This window comes from Eupeodes corollae, chromosome 3 (assembly GCF_945859685.1).
Source record: "Eupeodes corollae chromosome 3, idEupCoro1.1, whole genome shotgun sequence".
NCBI classification, from domain to species: domain Eukaryota; kingdom Metazoa; phylum Arthropoda; class Insecta; order Diptera; family Syrphidae; genus Eupeodes; species Eupeodes corollae.
In genome coordinates this window covers 70371476-70398679 of record NC_079149.1, presented here as the reverse complement: position 1 = coordinate 70398679, position 27204 = coordinate 70371476, and the positions used below count along the sequence as shown (strand labels likewise).

At 30.9% G+C, this 27204-nt stretch overlaps 1 protein-coding gene across 3 annotated transcripts in view; it reads right to left on the bottom strand.

The window, feature by feature from the left end:
* The window catches only part of LOC129952865 (serine/threonine-protein kinase MARK2), a 141281-nt gene that overhangs the window by 76631 nt on the left and 37446 nt on the right, over positions 1-27204 (bottom strand). The window contains exon 1 of one of the 3 annotated variants that reach the window (XM_056065770.1): positions 15670-16713. The exons of the other annotated variants lie outside the window; for them this stretch is intronic. The gene's annotated coding sequence lies outside the window, so the exon portion shown is untranslated. Of the gene's footprint in view, positions 1-15669; positions 16714-27204 lie in introns of those variants that run through there. 3 annotated transcript variants of the gene reach the window in all.

Here is a 27204-nt window from a genome sequence, read left to right as displayed (position 1 = left end):
TTTTCTCGTTTAGAATTGACAAAACTCTACTTTTATCATAATAATAATCACCTTTTAAAGTTAACATTAATATAAGGTTTCACATTTTTCACTTGGTCATATTAAGATGGACTTATGTTTGTAATTTTCATAATTCAATGTAATTTATATTTTAATTAGGTTTCGATATACACAAATAGCGCCTTAAACATGATTTTAGATGTCTTATTTAGTTAAAATCATTGACACATAGACTAATTTTATTGCGTGGAATCTTTTAAAAAATGTTTTTGAGATTTGGCATCTACACATACATATAATGATGAATTTGAAACTGGCAAGGGGTGTTTTATCATAAAACGATTTTTTTGAGCACTGACAACTTTAAAAACTTTAAATTGATCGGTCTTCCGCTGTACAGAATCTTATGGTTTTTTTGTCTCAAAGTATCAAAAATAATTGCGCGAACAATCATATTTTGTAAGGAGCTAAAATCATGTTTAAGGAGCTAAAACTATGTTTAAGATGCTAAAATCATGTTTAAGTGATCTTTTACATGGAATTGGGGAACCTATTTTGATGGTTTTTGAACATTTTTCGACAAATGTTTTGTTATAAGAACAAAACTTACTAATGAAGTTGTCATTTAATTATTATATATAAGAAATATAAATAAATTAGTTAGTGCCATTTAGAACCAGGGTCTAGTGACTTACAATTAAAACCGTTCCTGTGTGCGAGTAATGTTGTCAAGGATGGAGGCAACCTACATTTTAAAGATGAATCCGAACAAAAATTTGACAAATTTTCTCAATTATTTGCAAGAGGCAATACCCGTGGAAAAACATTAAATGGCACAGGAAGGGATTGGACTCAAGACTTCTGCCATGACAGTTCTACGCACTAACCATCAGGCCCCCGCGGGTACTAGAATATTATAAACTATTATAATTGAAATGATAAAGTTTCCAACCCATCGATAACTTTGGTCTAAACTATTTCGATGGTCAAACGAACTCCACTTTATAGATATAATTGAACATAGTTCTTATGTCAACATTAAGACTACATGCATTTCTTAGTAAGAAATTTAATTATTTTCACTTTCCCATCTTTTCTACCCCACTGTAAGACGATTCAAATAGAAAAATATGTAAATTTAGAATTAAGTTATTCGTGCATCGTTGAACGTTACTCTAAATTCAATCGAGTCATGATATTTTGTGCTGGAAAATAAGCTTTGTGTTTTTTTAAACTTTTGTATAGAAGGATGTACATTTGAACATACATCCATACTCGTACATTACATATATAGAATGTTGTGTGTTGTAATTGTGACATCTACATCTAGCCGAGACTTGTCACAACAAAAGCCTACGATATATAAACTTCATACCTATACTATAATCGACAGCTGAAAAGCCCATGAATGCAGAAAGAGGGTGCAGGTTGTGTACTTTACGAATGCAATTTCTATATGTTTACAACAATATATGTATCATATTGTAGCACTAATAAATGATCTTGTTTATGTTTGTGTGTAACCAAGGTATAAGGTCGACTAATTGGATACCACAAGTGGCAAATTGGATTATTGCGACCCCTTCACTTAATCGTCTTTTATGTAGACAGGGTATGGTTTAAAGCTTTTACAGGTATGTAATTTTTTTCATAGTAGCTAAAAAATATATCTACCTACATATACATATGTAAAAAAGCAAAGCATCTTTTTAATTTAAGGTATATAACTTGCTGCATGCGTGCGTATTCTAATCGTTTATTGTGTTCCCTAGATAACATGATATGTTTGCTTACTTCAAATTTTAATTGACAACATACATAACAAATATGAGTATAGCTATTTATCATGCATAACACAATACAACATAAGAAAAACACGCTTCCAAACTTCCTCAAGACGACACAGATACGAGTAATCAAATATGGTAGCATATCGAGCCATAAGAAACAAACTTCTTAACTTTAAGCAAAAAGAACTGTAATTATTTGAATGAAAGAATGTGATTGATTATAGACGTATAATTTCCAATAAAGTGCGTCGAATTAAACAAATTTAGAAGACCTGCCAATATAGGCTTGCATACTTGTGAAAAAAGAATAATTTACAAGTTGCTCAAAACTTACATACATGTATGCAACATAAACTGGCACTTATAAATAACTTGGTGTCAATTTTAACTTTTTCTGATGTTATTTTTGCATATAATCTTCATAATCAAAACCAAAATACGTTCTTAAGGAGTCAAGTTGCATTTTATTTCGTTACATAACTTTACAGAATTTTGTGTAAGAACTAAGCTAAAATTTGCTACCTTAAATGGTATTTATCAAGATTTTATTTAAGCGTTGGTTAATTTATGCACGGAAGTAACACGCAAAGTGCGTAATGAACATTTAAAGTTGTGCTCTATTTTCATATTTCCAGAGGTACCCAAATAAAATAAATATATATGTGCTTTTTTTGATATACTAAAATACCACTTTAAATACAAAAACTATCAATGCGTATCCAAGTTTACGAGTATAACATTCATAACACATTACCTAATTCTTTTTCAAAAGCATATATTGCACTTTGAAATTAATAAGATATAAATACTATAGCTATAGCTGATTGTTGCTTAAACTTAAATATACACAATCAATAACAGATATTGGTAAAAAATATAACCGTTGTTAAATAATAAAAGAGCAAATACGGTTGCGTAAACAATTAAGAATTAAAAATAATTAGTAAGGTTTTTCAATAAGGAAATGTTTCGATACTTAATTATTTCGTTTTTTTTTTTGTGTTGATACCCATAAATTAAATATGGAAAAATTAAGTGACGCAACAGCTCGTAGAGAACCAGGCCCTAGTGACTTACAAATCTCAACCATGCATCCGAGTAGTTTCAGAAATTAAGGGAACATAAAGTTTATATGCCGAATCCGGCTAATTTGGAAAGCACTTTTCGTGACAGCAATTACTTGCCATTAGGTTTTGGAATTTATACTTGTGGTTGTTTATTTCTATTTTAATTTATGTATCAAATGATTTTAAAATAAATTCACAAAACGGTTTCGTGTTTTGTATACAATTTTGAGGCATTTTTGAGATTAAATTAGAAAAAACATGTACAGAGAATCATAAAACTGGTTACGCTTATCATGAACAAAATACAAATTCTCTTTAATTGCTCTCATTTTAATTGTTTTTTATTTTAAGGTATTATATTATATTCCTTACATAATTTTCTCTTCAAACAGTTTATAACGGGTTTTATTTTCCTCTACTCAAAAGTAAGTTTTACTATATGACTGCATTCGCAGTTGCATCTTGTTCGTTTTGCTGAGTAAGATCGTAAAGACTCCATTTCTTATTTATTAATATTAATTTTATAAAAAAAAAGTGAAGTAAGACCTCATTAATATTCAGTGCTTAGTTTTGTTAATTAATGAAGTGAAAATTTGATGTTTTGTTAATTCAGATTTCTTATAATGGGATCGAACAATAAACCAATAAAAATAACCCAAAAAAAGTAGGTTAAAGTATTTTTGAGAAAAAGAGTACCATCACTATATCACTAGGCTCAATTAGTAAAATTCGGCAAAACCTCTAAAATTTACCCTGCAAAAACAAAGCTGGGCGAAAGCGAATCTTGTCTTCGGTCGAAGAATGGAAGATTGTTCGAGATTTAAGAATGAACAAATTTAAAAATGCTGTTCAAATCAAGCGAGCTTTAAACCAAGACCAAAACATTCGCATTTCAGCGGAATCAGTTCGCAGGACTCTATGATCCGCTGGTTTAAGAGGAAGAGCAAAAGTATAAAAAAAAACACTTCAAACTAAACGACACCAAAAATTGAAGCTGGAATTCGCAAGAAAATATTCTTCTTGGACAACGGATGACTGGGCAAGAGTGGTTTGGTCGGATGAGAGCAATGGAAGAGAATGGGTGTGGAAAACAACAGGAGAAAAGTTTCAACCTCGTCACATCAAACCTACTCTAAAGTTCGGTGGGGGATCCGTTATGATCTGGGGATGTATGATGGCGAGAGGAGTGGGAAGTATACACAATATTGAAGGCCGTATGACGCCATCATCATATATTGAGATTTTGAATTGTTATTTGATTGAATCGCTGGTAAAATTCGGTGTTGAAGCTTCGGACATTAGCTTTCCAGCAAGACAGACCACGGCTACACAATATTGTTATGGACACCGCAATCCCCAGATCTTAACCCCATCGAACACTTGTTGGGTGTGTTAAAAAGGTCTATTGCAGGAGAAACTGCAAATTTAACAAATCTATGTCCAAAAATAAAAACAGCGTGGGAAAATTTAAGCCCAGAAATATGTAAGAATTTGGTTGATAGTATGCCCAATCAAATACAAGCGGTAATTGATGCTAGAGGGGGAAACACAAAATATTAACTATCCAACGCTTTTGAAAAAGAAAACACTTAAAATCGATTAAGAGTTGAACATTTCTTTTTGTTTATATTTGATATTTTGAAATATTAAGATTTCTAATATTTGAAGTTTTTCATTTACTTTTTAGACTTGAAACAAAATATTTGCATTTCTCATAGAAAAGCGTGATCAATTTTGTGATTCACTGTACCTATGCTAACTTACGAATGAATCTTATTTAACGAATTTTTTGATCAATTGATCTTTTGCAGCAAAAAGGGGCTATACAAACTGCACACTTGGCTTGCAACTTCTTTCTTGTCTTTAGATAAATTTGTTTCAGTATCTTGACAATAAGTAAAACTTTAATTATGTTGGTGCACCTGCTTCTAGTGGGACTAAAACCAAGACAAAGCAATAATCGACTCTGTGATTAAGCCAATAGACATGTGTAAATACAACAGAAAGAATTTTGCGATCAAGTTTTGAAAATTGTATAAATCCAAGTAAACCTGTTTTGGAGTTGGACAACTGTTATTATTTAAATACGTTTGATGCCTAAACGACATTACTGCGATGCTAAATTTCACACTATATGAGTTAAAAAATGAAAAATGTTAAGAATTCAGTTTTATTTTTCTCTTTTAGAATTCGATCTCAAACGTTTTCTCTCGATTTAGCTTAATATTCTCTTAAAATATGTCAATTCAGCTTGGAAATGGCTATACTGCGGATTGCAATGTTCACAATATGTACATATATGTATGTATATCTCAACTGCATCCCACCTGTGGCATACACTCCTTTTTATTATGAGTAGGTATAAGAGTTTTATCACTTTGAAATTGAATAAAACAAAAATGATTAGTTTAAATTGGCATGAAAGGAAAACTTCTGGCGTTATAAATGTTGTCCTCCAAGTTGTCAACTGATTCAGTCTTAATGGAGGTAATTAGTGACTTTCCATATCGCCACATATAAGAGAAAAGAGTCAAGCGTTTCCTTCAATAAATCAAAGTGACACGAGCTGTTTGATATTTTCGCCGCGCCGCGTCGGCCACCAAAGCTTATGCACATCATGGCTGTTCACTAAAAATCCCACATCTATAGCGGTCACCATTGACTGTGAAGTTCTTATTGTCTTTAAAGAAATAAGGATCAATTCTTTCACTAACCCATAAGTCACACCGAACGGTATCCCAGCATACACTTCAGGATTGTTATCAATCCAAAAATACCAAACTAAAAATAAATAACTTGACAGTTGACAAAATGGCCGCCAGTTGAAACAGTGTTGCCAACTTAAAGTTCAATGCCTCTAAAAACACCCTTTTTAAGGAAACACTTTTAGTAACATTTATTGAAAGCTGAATAGAACTGAGAAATGAAGCCACTAAGTACAGACAATTTATTTTCTTTTAAATGATTAATTCGCAGTCGACCATTGACTATTGGGTTATAACGAGATGGGTCTTAAATCTCTGGTACCCAACATTTGTGCCATTTCGTTACTCAATTTACTGTCTTTGAAATTGAAATCACTTTAAAATCATGATTTAACGTTTCTGTAAACTTATATCTTTATATGCAAATAACTTTGAAATGTCAAAACTAAGTATTGTGGAGTATTTAACCATTTTTGTTAAAAACTAAAAAGTTGATGTAGGAACATTGGAAATGTACAGTTAAGGCTCTATTCACAGTAAATTCAAGATTATTACCAAGACATAATAAATTACCGTGTTACAGTTTACATTGTATAAACATCCAAAGTTAAATTATTGTTAATAATTTAATAGTTAGTTGGGTACATATATAGGCATAAGTTGTTGGAAAATTACCGAAATTGTAATCAAAAGGGAAATCAGCTTTACCTACTCTCCCATTTCAGTTGCATGCATATCTGATTATTTACGCAAATAATTGCCAACTTCCCTCGAATGCTTGAACGATTGTAGACTGACAATTATTTATACAAGCTCAAGATTACAATAAGTAGTACGTTGCGTCTTCATCTTCGTCTTCATCGTGTCGTCGCGTTGTCGTTTCTTTCTGGTTATTTTCCGTCCTTGAAGTTTATAATAGTTAATTCTTAACTAGTTCCTTACCCAAATTGAGAATTATTCTATAATAATATCTACATACGTAACAATATCATGAGGTCTCTAAAATAAACATACGGCACAAAGATACTATTTGACAGATTTACAAGACAACTATATCACGAGAAGTTTTTGTATTTTTTGTTTTGTTTTCAAATTTATTTTGGCTTATAAGTTCGTTTAACTGAAGTATTCAAACAAAACAAAATTAGATAAATATAAACTAAATAGAATGATGTACACATCGTAGAAAATGTCTGATTTTTCAGCAGGCTAGGCGCCTTTGTGTTTTAGCTAGAAGACAGAAGATGACATCAACTCAACACTAGCTTAACAAATTAAAAAAAAGAAATAGCGAACAAAGCGCGTGTAATTATTAAATGATTCATTCTTTGTTTTGTTAAATCTAAACACAGAACGAATAGATTTTAATTGTAATAGGAAGTAACAACAACAATAAAGATGAAAAAGTGTACTTCAGAATTGCATGCAATTGAAATCTGATTCAATGATATGAATAAAGCGCCTTGAGCGCATACTGCGACCTACAAATGCGATTAAATAGTTAAGAGCAATTTCTGTAACCAGCTTTATTTATAATTTTAATAGAACAATCCTACTATTCTACTATCCTCCGTACTAACCAAAACCAATACTCGTAAATATTTATAATATTCTCCAAATTGGCACGTGTATATTCGAAAAACCCGCAATAAAAATAAGACATTCGCATTCAAAAGTTGAAAGACTGCAGTCAAATTTAAAAGCTCTGCACATACGGTCACACAGCTTTTTTGTTTTGTATAACATGACAGATGTAGAGTTATGACAAAGCCAATGGGCAGGTTCAGGCAACACAAGGGACTTCATTTGCAGTCAACTTCATTCTTTGAACGTACATTTCTACCACAACATCTAGTTAATTTTTTAAGTGTCATGAATTTCAAATTCAGAACTTTACTTCGCAAACTTCTACTTTAATTTCATATTACAAAAAGTACGAACAAAATTACTGTCTACAAAACACTCCTCAGGCAAGCTAAGACTCCACCACAATATATATTGTATTGTAAAGAAATATTAGTTATTTCTTTACAAAATTGACAAGGAACCATTTTAGAGAAAGCATTAAATGAAGTTGTGCAGAAAAATAAATCATACATTAATAAAGTTCAGCTTTCATTTGAATGAAAAAACATGATGACCAGTCATTTTGACATGACTAGACTTGACTTGATAATTAGGTAGATTTTTCTTGACTAACTTTCCAGTCAACTTTCCAACAAAGTTGCCTTAATTGAAAGACAATTTTTTGGCCGCTGCCCAACCAGATGCTACAAACTTGTCTTACTTTCAAGTCCCTAATGTCTCCTGAACTTGCCTAAAATCGCATATTCTTTTTATTTGCGAACCCAAAGTTAGGCCCAAAATTTGGAATTACGATCATCGCCTCCGAATTCCGGTCGAATTTCGTTGCTCGTCGTGTACTTTACCATCGCAAAAATGTTAAGTTCACAAAATATATTGACAATAGCACTTCGATTATTTGTGAAAGAATTCACGTTCACATATTAAATTCAGAGTTGTCAAGTCCCTATTGGAAACCCTTTTCGTAAGGCGGGAACCACAAAAATCTTTATTTGATTTGTGATGAATTTCAATTTAGAATTAATTTTGTGTTAGTTTTAAACTCCAAATTCTTTTAAAATGACCAGCTTTTTTACTGAAACGCGACCTATCATTTTCACCATTAGCTCAGAAAATGTTTATAAGCAACGAAAAAGTATTTTATCGGTAGGAAATTTTATTAAAAAATTATAACAACTAATATTCATCCGTATTGACTATATAAAAGCATTAAAATGAAAAAAAGAGGATGAACAACTTGCCTTAAAAAAAGATGGTTAATACATATTAAAACGATTCCAAAGCACGCAAACATATTTATATGGTCTATACTGGCGATTTTGAATAAATTGATAGTATTTACTTTGATGAATCCAATATTTACTAATAGGGCCGTATTATCCACTCGCGAGTCGCCTAGCGAGTCGCCTAAAAAAATAAGCGAATGTGACTTTTTCGCATTACTGTTTGCGATTCGGCAAGTTAACGTTCGCCTTAAACATCAAAAATTAGGCGAATTGAAATGTCGTTCTATTACAATTGGCGAATGCTCGCCTTTATCTGTCATAATCGGTGGCTTGGTGACTTTGGAAAAATCACAGTTTTTGAATTCGGAGTAGTTGTCTAGATTTTTTGTTGTGACATAAAAAAAACGAGTAAAAATCGACAAAGGTAAGAACAAATTAAATAATTATTAAATAAATTATTATTAAAATTACAATTAATTTATTGGTATAGCATTAAAAGAACCAACAATACCCAGTTTTCAAAGCTAATTGAGGCAAACCTCGACATTGCCAAGGATGTCGGGATGTTTGGATCATCCAAAAATAACAAGCTCAATTTTGGGATTCGTTTGCCCTTGATCTAATCGCATTGGGACCTCCTATACGAGAGGGTAAAGAGCGGCAATAATGAGTGCTTTTCATTAGTGGACATATCTGCATTGATCCAAACTGGGCAGATTCTTGCTTCAAGCAAATAAGGAACTTCGCTAAAAACTACTGAAACTGTAGGTTGGGAGAAACCTAGCTCAAAGTCACTATTTTGATAACTTCCACATCCGAGAAATCGTAGTGCGCACGCAAGTTTTAAAATTGGTGGAATTGCAAAACTTTAAGTTGTTTGAAATCCTGAACTTATCTGACTTAAAACATAGTTAAATGCGTGTTTGCTTAGCCGAAAGTATAAAACAAATCTATGAAAAAAATCTAGTTAAATTTGATCCAAGTAATTGTAAATTTTATTACAAAATATCTGGTACTTTCAGTGGGTTGGAAGCATCTCATAAACTTCTCCTCAATCTGCAGATCATGATTTTTTTCTTCTTTATTTTTTACTTCTTCATTTTCATCCTCGAAAAAAAAATTCAATATTGTTAATCATCTTTATTTTTATTTACTTTTTTTCACAAAAAAACAATATTATTCAATCTAAATATAGTAAGTAAATATTTATGACAATGAATGACATTTCACTTTCAGTTTTTAATGTTGGCAGTTTTGTTTTCAAAGCAGAACTACGGAGTTCGCCATTGGTAATACCACCAAACTGTTAATTCGCCAAAACATTCGACTTTAGGCGAATTTTCGACTCGCGAGTGATAATACGCCCCATAGTATTAAGTTATCAGTATATACTTTTTATATGCATACTAAATTAAGTAAATATTGTAGACCTTTCCTTTTATTTCTAATACCAGTATTTACTCTTACATTCTACTAGTAGCAAGTATTTCAGTTTTATGCATATGGCCCAGGAGCTATCCTCTAAAATGTGTATGCAAAAATTATATATCTTTTCATATAGTTTGTTTGCAATTAACTTTCATTAACACACATTTTTACATTAAAACAAGTTAGGAAAAAGTCTTTAAAAAGAAACTAATGCAGGAGATCACACAAGTTTATAAAAATAAAGCGTTTGTTATTTTTTAGCAAAAATCTGAGATATTTGAAATGAAAACAAGTACAAATATACTTGTGTCGCAACGTATCTGTTATCTTCTCAAATCAAACAAACAATAACTTTCCAGACAATTTTGTTTGTTTTTTTTTTCTTTATATATACAAAATTATTATCGACTCGTTTATTGAGGAGGCTTGTTTTATTTAATAGCTTATTTTTGTTGTTGTGATTCATGCATCGTTTTACAATATGACGCCAGGTCATTGTGTTATGATTTTCTTTTTTTTTTAATTTGATGAAGCTATACTAATCAGCGCAAGCACCATCAAGCCAGCAGATATAATATATAGAGATATTGATGTGTATCAACACTTACCGTGATGTGCGTACGATTGAGTGATTCATGGATTATTGCCCTGAATTATTTATATATTATTACATTTGTTTGTAATTGTATTTGTTGTTGCATTATGTTGAACGTTCTTCAAAAATACAACAAACAAAATATATTAATATGATTCTTCAAGCTTGAGGCAGAGGAAAAGTACTGAACGCTTATAGTGTAAACTATTGTTTGTTTTATTTGTCTTGTATTTATAAGAAAGCAAAACATTGAGATTGGAAGATTGGCTTTAAAATAATATTTAATAATATTTTACACTTCAGAATTTTCAGAAAGTAGTAAGCTTATAGCAAGTGTCAAACTACGATCAGAGGCACATCATACTATTAACAGGATGCAAGTGTTCATTATTTGTCTGTGAATCTTCAGATTTGTTGTCTAGTAATAAAGAACTTTGAAATACAATGCAGTTGTTGTACAGGATTTATTTATTTAAAGAACAGAAGAAAACAAAGACATGTTTAAAATTAATGTGAGTAAAATATAATAAGTATACTAAAACAAAATTATTGGTTTTTATTTTGTTCACAAAATTGGATCAATTCTTATTTTATTACTGCAGTAAATAAGGCACTAACTAAACATTGAACATCGCAATCTTTTTTTTACTCATTTTTGATATAAGTTGATTGGACTTGATAGTTAGGGAGATTTGTCTTAACTGACTTTCCATCAAAGTTGCTTTGATTGGAAGGCAATTTTTTGGCAGCTGGTCAATCATATACTAAAAACGTGCCTTACTTTCATGTTCCTTATGTTGCCTGAATTTGAGGTCCAACTTTTATATCTATGGAAACCGCAAATAAAACTTCATCGACAAGCTTTTGCGAATGTTACCTCAACGAAAAGTGGCTATGTTTTAAGTCACACTATTGTAAAGCAAATTTAGTATTTTTAAAACGCTGTTCGATTGTCAATCGATCCAACATTTTAAATGGCAAAACTCAACTAATATTATAATACTTCAAATGACAGTTTGACCAACGTGAAGCCACGAAATCATCGATTTTAAATCGAATTAGATGATTTATTCTCCACGCGGATTTGTTTGCTACAGTATAGCATATCTTTTTGACACGCATATCTAAATAATACAATACGCATTTAATTAAATCGCTTCCTCTTCCACATCGATAAATTATTTATTAAAATAATATCGAATCCTTATGAAGTTCATCGTTATATATAAAAAGAAAAACTTGCCTTGATTTTAATACTGCGGCAAGTATTTTATTATTGTAGCAGCGGCACATTATTTAAATCTTTTCGCACAGTCTCGCAGACGATTTTAGGTCTAAAAATAGGATTGTGTTATGCATTTAAATATAATCATTAGTCCATAAATATGAATATGTATGTATGTATTTATGTATGAACATAGTACATAGGTATGAGTGGAAAGTTAAATATTGAAATGTTGCAATATGTAACACTGAACGTAGCTTTAAGAATGGAGAACTAGAAAAGTATGGAAAATTCATATACATAAACATACATTTTTTGAAAGCTTGTTGCAAGATCAAAAGATATTTTATGAATTTGAACAATTTTCATCGGCACGCCCGCGTAATATACTTAACGTAACATATTTCCTGGTTTTGTTTTTCTCTGTGCGTTCAAGTAGTTTGGGACTGTTTTGTTTAATGATTGGTTATAAAAATAGGTTATTATGTGTGATCATCAATAACTGAATCATTTACCACAGTAAAAGGATACGTTATGATTATTAGTTTTGCTGGCTTCAATTTATATCAGACCTTATATGCTCAAGTTTTTTGGATAAATATTTGTATTAAACGTAAACTTTATTTGGGATTTTTCTTTTTTATTTATGATATAACTTTTGTGGTACTGCGATTAACTGTTCTTTATTTTATTTATGTTTTGTTACCTAAAATTATAATTATACGCCAAAACCAAAACAAACAAAGAAATTACTCACATTCTAAATAAGATAAACATGTTGCGAACCATTGGCTTATTCATTTATTGAAATCGAGAAGAAACATTTTAGCAACAACTTTCACAAAAAAAAAGTTAAATAGTGTACAGACACGAAATATATATACTAAGATGATTCATGATTCAAAAATTCAGTCATCAGAAGATTTAAAAAATCCGAAGTTATCGGAAGAGAAAAAAAGATGCATATGTATTTTAAATAACCTTAAGAAAGAGCTTGTTCTGACCACTCCTGTCAAACTTGTTTGCGCCACATTTATTTTGAATTTGATTTTTTCTGAATTCTTCAGAGATAACAGGTGGTTCTTGCTTGGTTTAGTTATACATATTTAAATTTTTAGTATCCGTGGCGTGATGGTTAGTGGGTAGGACTGTCATGTCAGAGGTCTTGGCTTTAATCCCTGCCTTTATCAAGTTAATTAATACCCCCGTCAACTGCGAGAACCTTCTATACGCCATTGATTCTTTGACCTACTGCTCCTCAATTTCACCACCTATAGCCGTGAAGAAAGTAGAAGCTCACATCCACCGTCTCTTTGATTTCTACCATAAATGGGCAGAAGCAGATGGGTCAACTGTCGTCCGTAAAGGTTCTTAAAAAGCGACAATATGCAGAAACTTAAAGTTGAAACTCCCAGATGGATTGTCACTTTTAGCCAAGAATACTGTCCAGTACCTGGGTTTTTATCGCCACGAGCTGTTAAAGTTAAACCCGCATGGCCAGCTAGGCCTTTCATCGTGTACATCCATTGATGTAGAAGAACAATGGACACAGTCAAGAGACCAAGATCCTGATGTACAACTGCTGAGACCAGTAATTGGACACAGCTTTCCCGTTCGGTAAACCATCTCCAAAACGGCCATGAAGCAGCTAAAAGCCTTTGAAAGAAAGATCCTAAGAATCTGCACTGGGCTTTGAAGCGAGAAAAAATACATTGGACAACTACCTACTAATCTTGGCTAAAAAACTAGCAGGTAACTCATCAAGCCACCCGAACCAACTAATAAGAAGGACGATAACCCAACAGCGACTGCCAGAGCCCAGGTACCTCAGCGTCATGGACATTATGGATGATAATATAATCCAAGACTACAACAAAATTCTCGTTGCATTCTACGCTGACCCCGTGTCAGCCCACCGACGTGGCTAAACATTCTCTAAGTAATCAACAAATCCAGCAAATGACAACCGGGAACACCCCGAGGAAAAACAATCTATTATATTCTAAGACAATGTATCTATTTAATCTTAAGACTATCCAATTGTATATATAAAAGTTCAATAAAAAAAATCTTCAAAATCTTGGAGTTAATTGACAAATCTTCCAAGAGTAATTCTTGTTGTGAAAAGTGTTTCCTCAAGTTAGCCGTTCAGATTCGGCTTTATAGTAGGTAGGTCCTTCCATCCCTGACAACATTACTTGCACGTAGGAATAGTTGAGAATTGTAAATCACTAATCACTAGTCCCTAGTGCTCAACGGTCTTTGCCGGCACCTAATTTAAACTTTAATAACTTTTCTTTTCTGATTCATGTTCCATGTACCATTTTATATAAACTCTTACTATACAAAGTACATACATATATATGTACTTCTTATATATTCCTATGCATACATATTAATATTTTTGGAAGATTAAAACTATAAAATAAATTAAATGCCAAGTAAAAGGAAATGTTCTTTATATATGTACATAAGTGCACCGTCTGTTGTTTTTTTAAATTGCCTACTTCTTCAGCTCTGTGAAATGAGCTTTTTCTTTTATTACTATAGATTTACTTTGTAAAGTACTTACAACTCTGTTAAAAAGTGTTCCACGAATATAGTCATGTAATCATTAGGTGTTCGAAGTGAAAAAATAATATTAAACATTAATTGATGACATGAATTGTTCATTAAATAGGTACGCCCCCATTATTACTGGTCAACAATATTAGTGCAATAGCGGTATTAAATATAATTTAAGGCATGTGTGTGAGTTTTTCTTTTAGAAAAGTCTAAAGATGAATCCATAAAAAATATGGTTTACATAAATACATGCATATACCTATGTACCATAAAAAAAAAGAATTTTAACGACTGTAAAAATAAAAAAAAACGTATCTAGCCACCAACGAAAAATAAATCAATACTAAACATTCCAAGCAAAATTATTGTGTTTTTACAACCGACATAGACAATAAGTCAAGAATTGGTGAGTCAAACGTTTCTTAAATGCCAGAATTGGTTATTACACATGACTTGTGTCGTGGTGTAAAAAATATCTCACCATAACTTTCAAACCCATTATTAGTCTAATAATATTTTGTACCATTAACGGCCTTTGTTTTTCAATTATGTTGTTTTCTCTTTGCTGAAGTGCCCTATCCTTTGAAAACTCGTGAAAATATACGATTGTGTTTTAGATTTTTAATTTTTAAAGCAAATTTTCTGTAGGTCTGTAGTTAATCCTTGAACATTATTTAAGCTTAAAAAAAATAACTACATATGTACATGTTTAAATTGAATTCAACTTCAATTTCAATGTATTACAATTTAGAAACTTTATTTTGCAAAACTCCACGAATTTAATTGCTTAGCTACTTAATTTTATCAAAAACATTTACAATTAAAAAATTATACTCAGTCTTTTGATTGAATTTGACTCCCACGTCCTTCGAGCACGTTATAGTGTGATATAAAAATATTATATTAAATTCAAACTCGTTTTAAAATCCTTTGCTAAAAAAATAACAGCATTTTACACGATCGCATACAATGTTATGTTGATTATTATGATGAATAAATCAGTTAAATTCCGTGTTAAAATAAAGATTTTTGAATTTGTTTATAAACAAGCTTGAATGGGCTACAAAAACAGGAACAAGCGACAAAAATGAGACTTCAGAAGACCAGGCAAGCGATATAACCTTGAGAAACGAAACTTATACAATACCTATATACCTCATCATCATAAAACAAAAAAACCAGTTCGTTTGAAAGAACTCTCAAGCAAATGAATTCGGTGAACATAAACAGACACAAATTACAACTTTACAAATTTTAAAATGGTAATAATTTTTCAAATCTAAACATACTTGTTTTGTGTTTTTCTCTTGTTTTAAATATACATAGGATCCAAAACTATTATTAATATTTTTCATTTATCATTTGTTTAAAAAAAAAACATCTAACTTCGTATTGTATCTTTAATTTAATTGGCGAATAGGTACTTATTCATTTAGGTCAAGTTAAATATTTAAAGATTTTTTGACAAAATTTCAAATACATACATTTTCTTGGTTTCTTTGCTTTGTTGAAATAGATTTAATCACCAAATTGCATCAATATTTCTTCTGATTTCAATATAAACACACCCTTTTAATAAAACTCAGTTATATTATGTAGGTATAGCTATAATAAATATTTTTTCTTATTATATCCGCCCGAGCACACATTCGCTTTTTCAATGATAATTTTATACACACATATAATTTTATATTTGTCTAGATTCTCTTTGCATTATCTTTAACTCCATTGCACTGCTATTATTGTTGCTGCTGTGAAAAATGTATCTTTTTTCGTGGAAAAATACCACAACTAACTTTATCGGCTGTAGATTTTTGTTGTTATTTTTACAATAAAGTTGACTGATAATTACACATCACATATTGGACCTCATAGCACATTCATATTCCAACAACAAAATAAACACTGAAATTATTTATATTTTTGTACGTTTAAGGAGAAATAAAACCACTGCAAATCGAACTGATCAAGCACTTTTTTGTATAGATTTGCTATATTTTATTTTTATATTTAAAATACTTATATTAGCAACAAAATTTAGAACCAAAACCTGTTTCTCACATTTCCTCCACTACAATGTGTTTTTTTTTTTTTTGTATCGAAGAGTGCGGGCACAGAAACAGATCCAAACAATTTCGCATCAAAATTCGAGTTTTCAATAACGTATCCAACTTGCGTAGAACAAAACAAACAAAATTAAGAGATATACAAAATATTCGATATTTTATCCGTTCTTGATCATCATAACAGATCCAACGACGAACGACCAACAACGAACAACGAACCAATAAACAACGACGATTCAGAGAGAGAAACGGTCAAAACAAAATTTCGTTCAGTACGAACAACGAAACGATCGAGAAATAAAATGTTTATTATTACTAATATTCTTTTTTTTTTTTGAAAATCTAACGAAATTTTCAAAAAGAATTCCAAACAAAAAAACAGTAAAATGGAGAATAAAAATTATGATTAAAATAAAATAAAAATATGAACGCAATCTAACGTCGCCGCGCGCGTTCCGTACTTCAATGAGCCGCGAATAATGTGTTTTCTTCGACGTTCAACTTATCGTGCGGTTTCTCTTTATTTACAGCTCGTTCATTATTCTCGATGCTCACTGCTCGCAGAGTTGGATAGTAGGACCCAGTGTACGTCAGTCGTCAGCGTCACACAAATTCGCTAGTTAATAGTCAGTCAACGTGCCTCTGTGTTAGTGTATATCTGTCAGAAAAGTTTGTAAGTAAGGAAGAAGGTGCGGATAGGCGAGGCGCGGTGCAGTGCACTATCGAAATAAATACACACAGGTTATTTTATTTTATTTTGTTTTCAATTTAACGAAGAAAAATACGCCCTAAAACTGAAAGCTTAAATTTAAGTTAATTATGATTTAGTTTAGTGACAAGACACAAGACAATTGATTTCTTTTGTATTGTTCTCTCTTGTAAACATTAAGAGAATACAAATAGCTAGACAACGTCGGAAAGTGCTAATGAAGGAAACTCTTTTGACTTTAATCCAATTTAAATTTAATTAACTTAAACTTTGGCTGGTTTCTCTCTTTCCTCTTTTTATTTTAATTTTTATTTTGCTTTTGTTGCCACATTTTTGACTCTCTCAAGTACTAAACTTGACGAGCAACAGCCATAGCCAGAGCCAGACGCAGGCAGACACTCGTTTGGTTCTCTTTGTCAATTCCGGCAACACAAAAAAGATACTCAAACTCATTCAAAAAACTGCACTCATGTTCATGTATAGTTATGTACATACATACCTTACCTACCAACTTTAAGAATGGAAGAGAGAAGCTTATTATTATAAAAAACACTCGTTTATTTCATCTTAAATAAACCAAAACTTTATAGATGAAGATATGTATGTGCCATACACATTTGCATGTATGTACGAGTATGTGGGCTAATAAGTATTATAAGTGGTCGCCACTTGTGGTATGCAAAATATTTGTTCCTTCTATTTTTGTTTTTCTTCTTCTTTATAGTCAAGGAAAATTAGACTCAAAAAATCGACTTACTTCAATCAAAACAAAAATCCGAAAAAGTTGAGCTTCAGTTATCAATCCCTAATACTCTCTAAGGGGGCGTACGTCAATTAGATTCTAAGTTATAAGGGTTGCTTACAACTTAATTTTATTTGTTAGGATGGGTTAAGAAAATCTGGAAAGCATTTAACAACCTTTAAACAGGGTAATGACTATCGGAGTAATCTTTTTGGTGTAAAATTGTATGTGTTTTTTTTTTAGAAAAACCTTGTTTTTATACAAAAAAGTATAAAGCAAAAACGCGATAAAAAGATTTTATAGAGATTTTTAACAGTATTGTTACAAAATTTCAGTTTTGTTGGAATTCTTTTGAAGTTCAAAAGTAGTCCCCCCAGATATAATACATTTATGCCAGCGTTTTTTCCAATCTTCAAAGAACTCTTGATATTCACTTTTTAATATGTCCTTGAGCATTCTCAGCGATTCGGCCTTTATTTCTTCGATCGAGAAAAAACGCCGCCGTCATTTCATGGGTCTCTTCAACTTTGGAGACAGGAAAAAGTCACACGGAGCCATATCTAGTGAATTTGGAGGTTGGGGTATGATTACGGAATTGGTTTTGTGAGCAGGTGCGTTATCTTGGGGCAAATGCCATGAATTGTTTTTCCATAAATCTGAGCGTTTTTTTCGGATTGCTTCACGCAGACGTCGCATAACTTCAAGGTAATACTCCTTATTAACCGTACGACCTTGTGAAAATTGTAGTGCAGCTTCATGTGCACACACCCTTAAGTTGTAACTAAGCTGAAACAAAATAGCACTAAGCTGAACTGGCCTGTCTGGCTTTTACATATTTTGGGATAACTGTTTGAGCATTGAAAATATATCTTTGGTTTGTCTAGACTGATAAAATAAAGTTTTTTAATCTTGCCCGTTTTGGAAAATACAACAAAAATATCTCTTGATGTACTATGGTATTATAATCGATATTTGGTTTCGATATCATAACCGTACACCCATGTTTCATCACCAGTTATGACCCTTTCAAGCAAACTTGGATCGTCGTTGACGTCATTTCACAAAAGCAAAAATCGCTGAGCTCATAAAAATACGTCGAGTTTAGCAACTACCACAGAGAAAGTAAACAGTGAATAAGATGAAAATTGCATCATACTTTAGGGACATGTATACCAACACAATACAAAACAAATTTTGACCTTCGGAATCTCCAGACCCGCAAAATTTAAAAATACTTGTACTTTTTGAACACACCTCGTAGGTATCGTCTGTCATTAATTTCCAAATACTTACTAAGGAAATTGAAATAAAAATGCTTCGGCTTGGAGTTTTGTTATAAAGTGAAAACTCAGAAAAAAATAGAAAGAATACGACAATTAAGATGTTAATCAAACCCTCTATTTATAAGCATTTTTCTTTTTTTCCTCACTTGTAAAATAATTTAAACCATTAAAGTTTTGTTTTAAAGTTTTTCATAATAGGCCTTAATAAAGATATTGGAAACAATAAATTTCCCAGACGGTTTGCTATAACTATTAAAACTTTGGGTGGCGGAGGATACCAATGTTCTTGTACGAAGCACATTATCCAAAATAGTTTCGGTATGTACCCTGTGGTTAAAATGGAATCTTGTCTTCTTTCCCTTGAACATAATCGGGGTTATGTATACCTATACAAAATTATAATAATAATTAAAATAATAACAGATATACATAACTTACATGTTGAAATTAAAGTTACATCGTCAACGGCAAAAAATAAAAACAGTAAAGTCCCAACTATAATAGACTTAACCTAGCTTAAGCCAGCTTAAGGGAACGAACCAATACGCATCCTTATATGTCACTAACCATAATAAACATTCTGCTCAGTTTCGTTAAATTTTGCTTACTTTCGCGCAATTACGCAAAAGCTATTTAAATGGCTCGAGCTTAAGCAAATGTCAAATTTGCTTAAGTTACTGGAATCCATTATGGTTGCTTTTTGTTTTGACGATAACTTCTGATAACTTTTCGTTCGGTTTTGACAATAGCTTACTTTCCGTTAAGTCTATTATAGTTGGGCCTTAACAATAACAATAAACACCACAAAATAGTTGGTAAGTTTGGTAAAAAGCAATTTGTTGCAAATTTTCCAAATTTCCCATAGACCAAACCAAGTTTAATAACATTTTCAAGTTATCGAACAAGCATTATCTTTCGTTGAGTTCATTTTGACATTTCAGCTATCTTATACTGAAAACGATTGACGAGACTATAGTGACAAAGTAACGTGAAGCAAATTACTGACGATATCTTTAATGAAATAGTTTTGACGAATATTGTTTTGAAAATTACGGAATAACTCCCCTGGTAAATTTTCATAGTTGTCACATGTATTAAAACAAAGTAAATACTACAAAACTAGTACTTATTGTAAAAAACATTATGTACAAGCTTCGAATTAATTTTTCCAGTAAATACTTAAAATGGTACGCATACACATTTTTTTCTATTATTTAGTGGAAATTTGTCAAGTAAATAACCTTGATATTCTATAGTAAATAGTTTTGTGTGTTGAAAAGCAACATATTCGCATTCGTGAGTGTAATTTTAAAGTAATCGGTCCATTTTATTTATTTGAAATGGCATCATTTTTAAATATTAGCTAAGAAAAAGTTTATAAGGAGCGAAGAATGACCGGAAGTAACAATTTCAAAACGTTTTAACGTTTTGGAAAAGAAAACGCTGAGTTATTAAGCGAGTATTTTATTGGTAAACAAATTAATTTAAAAATTATCACAACCAATATTTTATCAGTACTGACTATATAAAAATCTTAAAAAGGTATTCAAACCAAACAGAGGAGGAGCAACTTCCCTGAAGAAAAGATGCTAATATTTTTGAAATATGTTGGAGATCCAGGTTTCTAGTTGACGTTGGCGAAGACCTAGGGTTTCATCAGAGTACTGTTTGTAAAGCTGTGCACTATATAGAAAAACTCATAGTCCAAAAGTCTTCCCTCTGGATAAAGTTTCCTTCAAATTATGAACTTTTAGCAGCTAGACATGATTGGCTTTTGAAATATTGTACTCCACGTAAACATATTATTAAAGTATAAACTGTCGTTTTTAGATGAATTAGTAGTACTTACTTGGATGAATCCAATATTTACTACTAGTATAAAACTACCAGTATATACTTTTTTGTATGCATACCAACTAAAGTAAACACCGTTAATCTTGGCTTTAGCAGTAATAACTTTTACTTTCTACCAGTAGTAAGTACTTTAGTTTTGTACATATTGCCCAATGTCTATATTTTTATTATAAATATGTATTTATTTTTTTAACTCAAAAGGTCTTTGATTTTTTTTTTAATTTAACTTTGGTAATTCCTATAATGACATGTTAACACGTTAAACGCTGGTGTCCGCCTGTTGTTCACACCACTAAAAGGCGATTCCAAATCGACGTCGGTGTTTTACATGTTAAGAAATTATTTTGAAGTTAAAAGAAACATTTTTTTTAGACAGTGATAATAAAATGCTTCTGAAATATGGAAACTAAGCAGATGAGAGAGAGATTTCGAGAAAATTAACTAGCAACATTTATGTACTTGGAAAAGCAGAATCGAACTAAGTTTAATACTTCCGGCCTGACAGAAAATAGTTAGTTAACTATAATATGGTTATTTTTTTTAAATTCCTGTTACAGACTGAATTTCTGAGATGTGGTAAAACCAAATTCTGTAGCCAAGAATTTGGCTTTTTTTTCTATTAAATTAAGCTGGAAAAAACTTAACTTTTTCACCTCATTAGAAAAATTGACAAATCCTCACAGTAACAGCCCTATTACGGTTGTCAATTATCAATACGATAGTTGACATTTTTCAATGAAATCGATGAATTTGTATTATCGTTGTCAGCAATCAAAATTTTTGATAAACTGTGAACGCTCTTCAGAAATTAGATCTATTGTGAATGATTCAAATTGGCAGTCTTGGTATTATGGTTGTCAAAATATTTGTTGATTATCAAATTTTCAGTCAATCACAAATTCCTTGTTAATAAAATATTTTACGGATCGCGAAAGCCAAAAGCATGTCTCATATTGAACTATTTTTCGGTGAAAATGAAATTGAAGAAAAAAATTATTTGGAGCAAGCAAAGATTCGAAGAAAACTACGCGATGCTTCAAATCCGATGGATTTGGCTGAACATATGTATGTAGATAAAAGATCATTTTTAGTTACATTACAAAATCTAATTTGGCTCGCTTTAAGATTCATTCAACTTTAGACTTTCGAAAGAAGCCTTCCTTAATGTATTTTTAGATATGTATCAACAACAAGTTAAAACCAACGAAAAGACAACAATCCATCCCAAACATAAATAGGCACTATTCACAATAGATTTTTGATCTTTGTTTACAATGGATCAAAAAATGATCCACTCGCGTTCATAATACCAATGTATCAATTAATTGACAAAATGTTTCAATTGTCAATTAATTGATCTTTGACAACCGTAATAAGGCTGTAAATGTTGTTTTGAAAAGTGTTGTCTCCAATTAATGGTTCTGAATAGGCATAAAATGTAGGTACCCATTCTGACATTACTCGCACACAGGAATGATTCGGAAAATGATTGAGAGTTGCAAGTCACTAGGCCTTGGTTCTTTACCTTATTTGTTTAGTATTATAAATCGTTGTAACATTTATTTCTTTTCATAATAAGACGCTTTTGCGAAAGAACTTTACTGCAAATCAAAGTTTTAAAGCTCTATAATCGGCAATTTTAATTCATTACAATTATTTGGATTATTTTACAATTACCATTATTCAAATGTATTGTTTTAATAAATATAAACATAGACAGAATTTAGAGTGATCATGGTAAAATTAAGACCTCAGTCGGTATGTACTTGTTCAAAAAACAAAATAATTCGTAAAAGGACCAGTGGGTTTAGAAGCATATGACTTTCCAAATAACATTCCTACAGCGATACGAAAAAAGGGTACAAGCACTAACTAGTAAAGTGAATTGTTTCAATCATGATGCATCATAGTAAAGTGCTTACATATGAATATACACATATGCATGTTGAGAATATATAAATGATACGTATCTCCTTTGTTTTATTCGCACAAATTGTTTTTTAATGTAGTACCTACTGTCAATTGAATATTTGCACTAGGAAATACATACAAACAAATGTACAAACCACAGGGTGATTGAAGGTAAAAGTTGTTATACAAACTGTTATCGGACAAAGTAAAGTGGAATATCTGCAACTTTGGCCTAAAAACTTTGCTGTAAACCATTTGATCTAGAGCGTTGCAAGACAAATTAAACAAAAACGGTGACAAAAAACCTCATCTGCACAAACGAAAAACTGTTTCGAGGGTTTGAATTTAAAATGAAAGGTAGTTAAATGTCAGGTCCTTAAAGCAAACAAAAAAATAATGTTAGGTGATGAGATCTAACAAGGAATAGTGAAATTGCTCACTTTATTGACTTGATGAGTTGAAAAAGAACCACAACAAAATAAATTGTCAGTTCCTAAGATAAAAAGCAATACATTTTTATTATAATGAACAAAATTGCAAAAAATATACTTGGATAGCTTAATGCACTTATATATATTTTATACATGCAATAAAAAAATATATATGCATAAATCTTCCAAGCCAATCATACAGAAAAGCAATTTTAAATTTAAATAAACTTTTTGTCCGTATAGGTCATCCCATCTCAAATAAATTAAAATACATGCATATTTACACATCCGAAAGAAATCAAATTATAAAATAAAATAACTTTTGAAACTTCGACTTTGCAAACAATTCTTAAAGTTATCCCAATCCCAATAATCTTAAGAAGCAATTTTGGATATTTTTGATTAGATATGCTTAATTGATGTTATTTGGAAGTAGGGAATTTTGGATTGTATAGTATTATTGGTTGTATATTTTTAAGAATTTAGGGTAAGGAATTCTTTTTCAAGGCATTTTCAGATCATTAACCGCAATGTTTGGTCACTTCATTTACTTTACTATTTTAAATGCTAGCAGTTTCGATATAATTTGTTAAACCTCACTTAACTATTAAAACTTAAATTTTGTTTAAACATTTATTGCTTTATATTTTTTATTTTTAAAGCAACACCCTGTCCACTCACGTGCCATTTAGTGTCATGTATATGGTAAATAGGTATACATAGAGTATACCTTAATTTAAGAATCAACAGCAATATAGATTTTAATAGAATTAATATAATATTTTCCGATTACTCTCCTGTCCCCTGAAAACGATTTCTCCATCTAAGACCTCGACTTAGTATCCATTACTGGAAACAACGTGACACATAATATAGAAACGGCCAGCCCAACGATCGTCCAACGGACGACGACGCGGACGTTTGAAAAAAGCTTTAATTTTTATATACTGGCATGTATGAGACTTTTACATGATATGAATTTCTCTTTCGTGGTTCATATTCACTTGCTTGTAGATATTTTTTGATGATGACAGCAAACTACACCTTAATATTTAAGAAGCCTAAAAAGCAAGCAAGAGTAGGTGGATCAAAAAAAGATAAAACTGTGGCAGTGCGACAGAGACGGAAGACTTTTAGAATGAACTTATTGAGTTTATTAGTAAGTTAGCGAATTGAATTCATGGATACATTGAGAAAAGTTAAATTAACTTTGGAATGACCGTCACACTGAATTGAATGTAGTATACCTAGTAAAAAATAAAACATATAAAAATATATATAAAAGAAATAAAGATTGCACTAATTCATACAAGTTCAGCTTGAGATACTAATTTGAAAAGGTCGAAAACCTGACATAGAGATCTGAATTAACCGAGAGCTTGTTAAGTTCAATTCTGTATCTGTTATATTTATTATAGAGCTTATCAAATATTTAAACTTTAACAATTGACATAATAAATCATAATTAATTTAAGTTTTTTTTTTGTGTTTGTTATTATTATTTAGAATTGCGCACATTATAATATGAAATAATTTTCAAATAAAATCATACTTTGGAATCAAAGATTTTTAAAGTTAGTCGCCGCGTTCACGTTTAATGCCGTAGCCGCAGCCATCGGTTGATGACAGGTTTTTTTAGTACTTTATGACGGCAGCGTCCCCCTTTGGATTTGGTAGATAACGTTATAGTCATGTGGATATAACTTACGTGAGATTTGCGTTTGACGATCGCAAACATGACGCAAATCTTATGAGATAGGATTATTGTTGAATCTTTGTTTATACCCACGAGCTAATAGTACATAATATAATATAATGTTATATGACTTATGATTAAAAACAATGTTGTTTTGTAATAAATTTCTGTATTACGTATACATTTTATTTATAGCTTTAGTAATAATATAAACACATATTCTGATAACATTGATAACTGAATTTATATGTCCTGCACAAAATATCACCGTTAAACTTAATTATTTAATCTAGAATCAAAAAACCAAAACATATTTAATTAATTTCTTTAACGAAATTAATTAGAAACTGATTTTTTAAATTAACTGAAGACCTATTAAACAAGTTAATTTCGCTTGAAACGAATCAGTCCTATTAGGAAGTCAAATAAAAACAAATATTCTAGAGATACAATTAAAATTATTTAATTTAAGTATAAAATACCATCGTTCAATTCAAACATGTTATAATATACCTTAACAAAAGTAAATATATATGTAAACCAATCTTTTTTACTTGTTTTCCTAATCTTACCAGACTTCTAACATATAAATGGTCCAGTTTTTCATGTACTACAAGCACGAACCTCTACTGTTGGAAATGGTTCATTATGAAAAACCCATTCAATTAACTGTTGTTTAATTTCAGTCTTATAATCCATAATTTGTCATTTAAACACGATTTTTGAGTCAATACCATTAAATTTCTAGAGTATTAACTAATATACATAAAATGCATAATACTAGCCATATTAATGTTTAAGATAATCCATATCCGCCGGTATTTTACAAGACAATCATATCAGATTTTGCACTGCATTAATTGTTGGGAAACACCAACCAAATTTAAATTTTGAACGGGACTTCAATTTTCTGTCATTCTCATTACATATAATAGAACACGTGCATATTCAATTCAAACCTTTCAATGTCTGATCATAATCTAATAATACGCCGACAAATAAATAGCGTGTTCACACTTATGGTAAAAAAACTAAATTGTCAGAAACATTTTCTGACTAAGTAAAGTCATTATAAAAAAAATACAAATTTTTTGATGATCTTCTAATAAAACCAGGTAGTAAGAGATTGTAAGCATGGTTTTCAATGAAAGTTTTAACCATATTGGAAGATCTACCAATGCTTTACATTCACTTTCGCAAAAAATAAAAACAAGTTTGATCTCCAACATTGTATAAGAGTACGAGTATATCAATGAGATCTAAAATTTCTATAACGTAAATTTAATTTGTTTTCACATTTTTTAAGATAAGTGGATGATGAAAATCCTTTGTTAAGCAAAATAAATCAGACTAGTGCAAATATTGTAAATATTAAAGAATTCCTTATTTATTCAAAAAACAATTAACCCAGACAGCTCGTCAGTTTGCTGTTTAGATTTATCTGTCAAGATAGCATTTGGTATATTATGAAGTACACAAATTTCTGAATCTATTTTGGAACTACGAGTGTGTACATACATTCATTTTTATATACTATGTATGTATAAACTGATAAGAGAGAGTTTTGTACCTATTTATGGTGAAATATACAGTACTGTCATTTAACTTGGCGAAAAAATGTGTGTTAATACATATATAACAGATCAGATTCGTAAAATAAATGTATGAAAGAACTATTGTTTATATTTATATTTTAGAGATATAAAAACCGTTGTTTGTCAGCCCCTCGATCTTCTCAGTTTGCTACTTGAACCACTTTTGGCAATTTTGTTTTTTTGACATATAGACGCCTCAACACTTAACAAAACTGTTTTTTTTTTCAAGCTAAAACAATAATTTGTAGGCACTGTGTCCATGATAAAATTTCAAACTTTACTGAACGAAAATAGGTACCATAAAAGCTCAATACGACCTACGCTTCAACTGTCATTGAGTACCTTGAAATGAATCAGCCGTTTTTACAATGCACTATTCTTTTTTTAAGTTAAGTAATATATCTTCAATTCAAAAAATGCGTTGATTTTCCTTTCGAATGCAGAGTAGTACGTCCAAACACCATTTCCTCATAACCCGATAATCAGACAGTTATGGTATACTTTTGTTGCAGCTCTCTTGATTCAAAATAAGTTGTTGTTCTGAAATCTAATAAAAAATCGATTGACGGAAAAAGGTTTGTGATAACTCCAATTTGCGTCTTATTACCTCCATAAACCTCTTGTAAACTTAGATAAAAAAAGTTCCATGAAATGTTCATAGGTACAATGAATTAACTTGAAGAATGCCCATCAAATTTGATGAACTTCCATAAGATTACGTTCATTTAATTA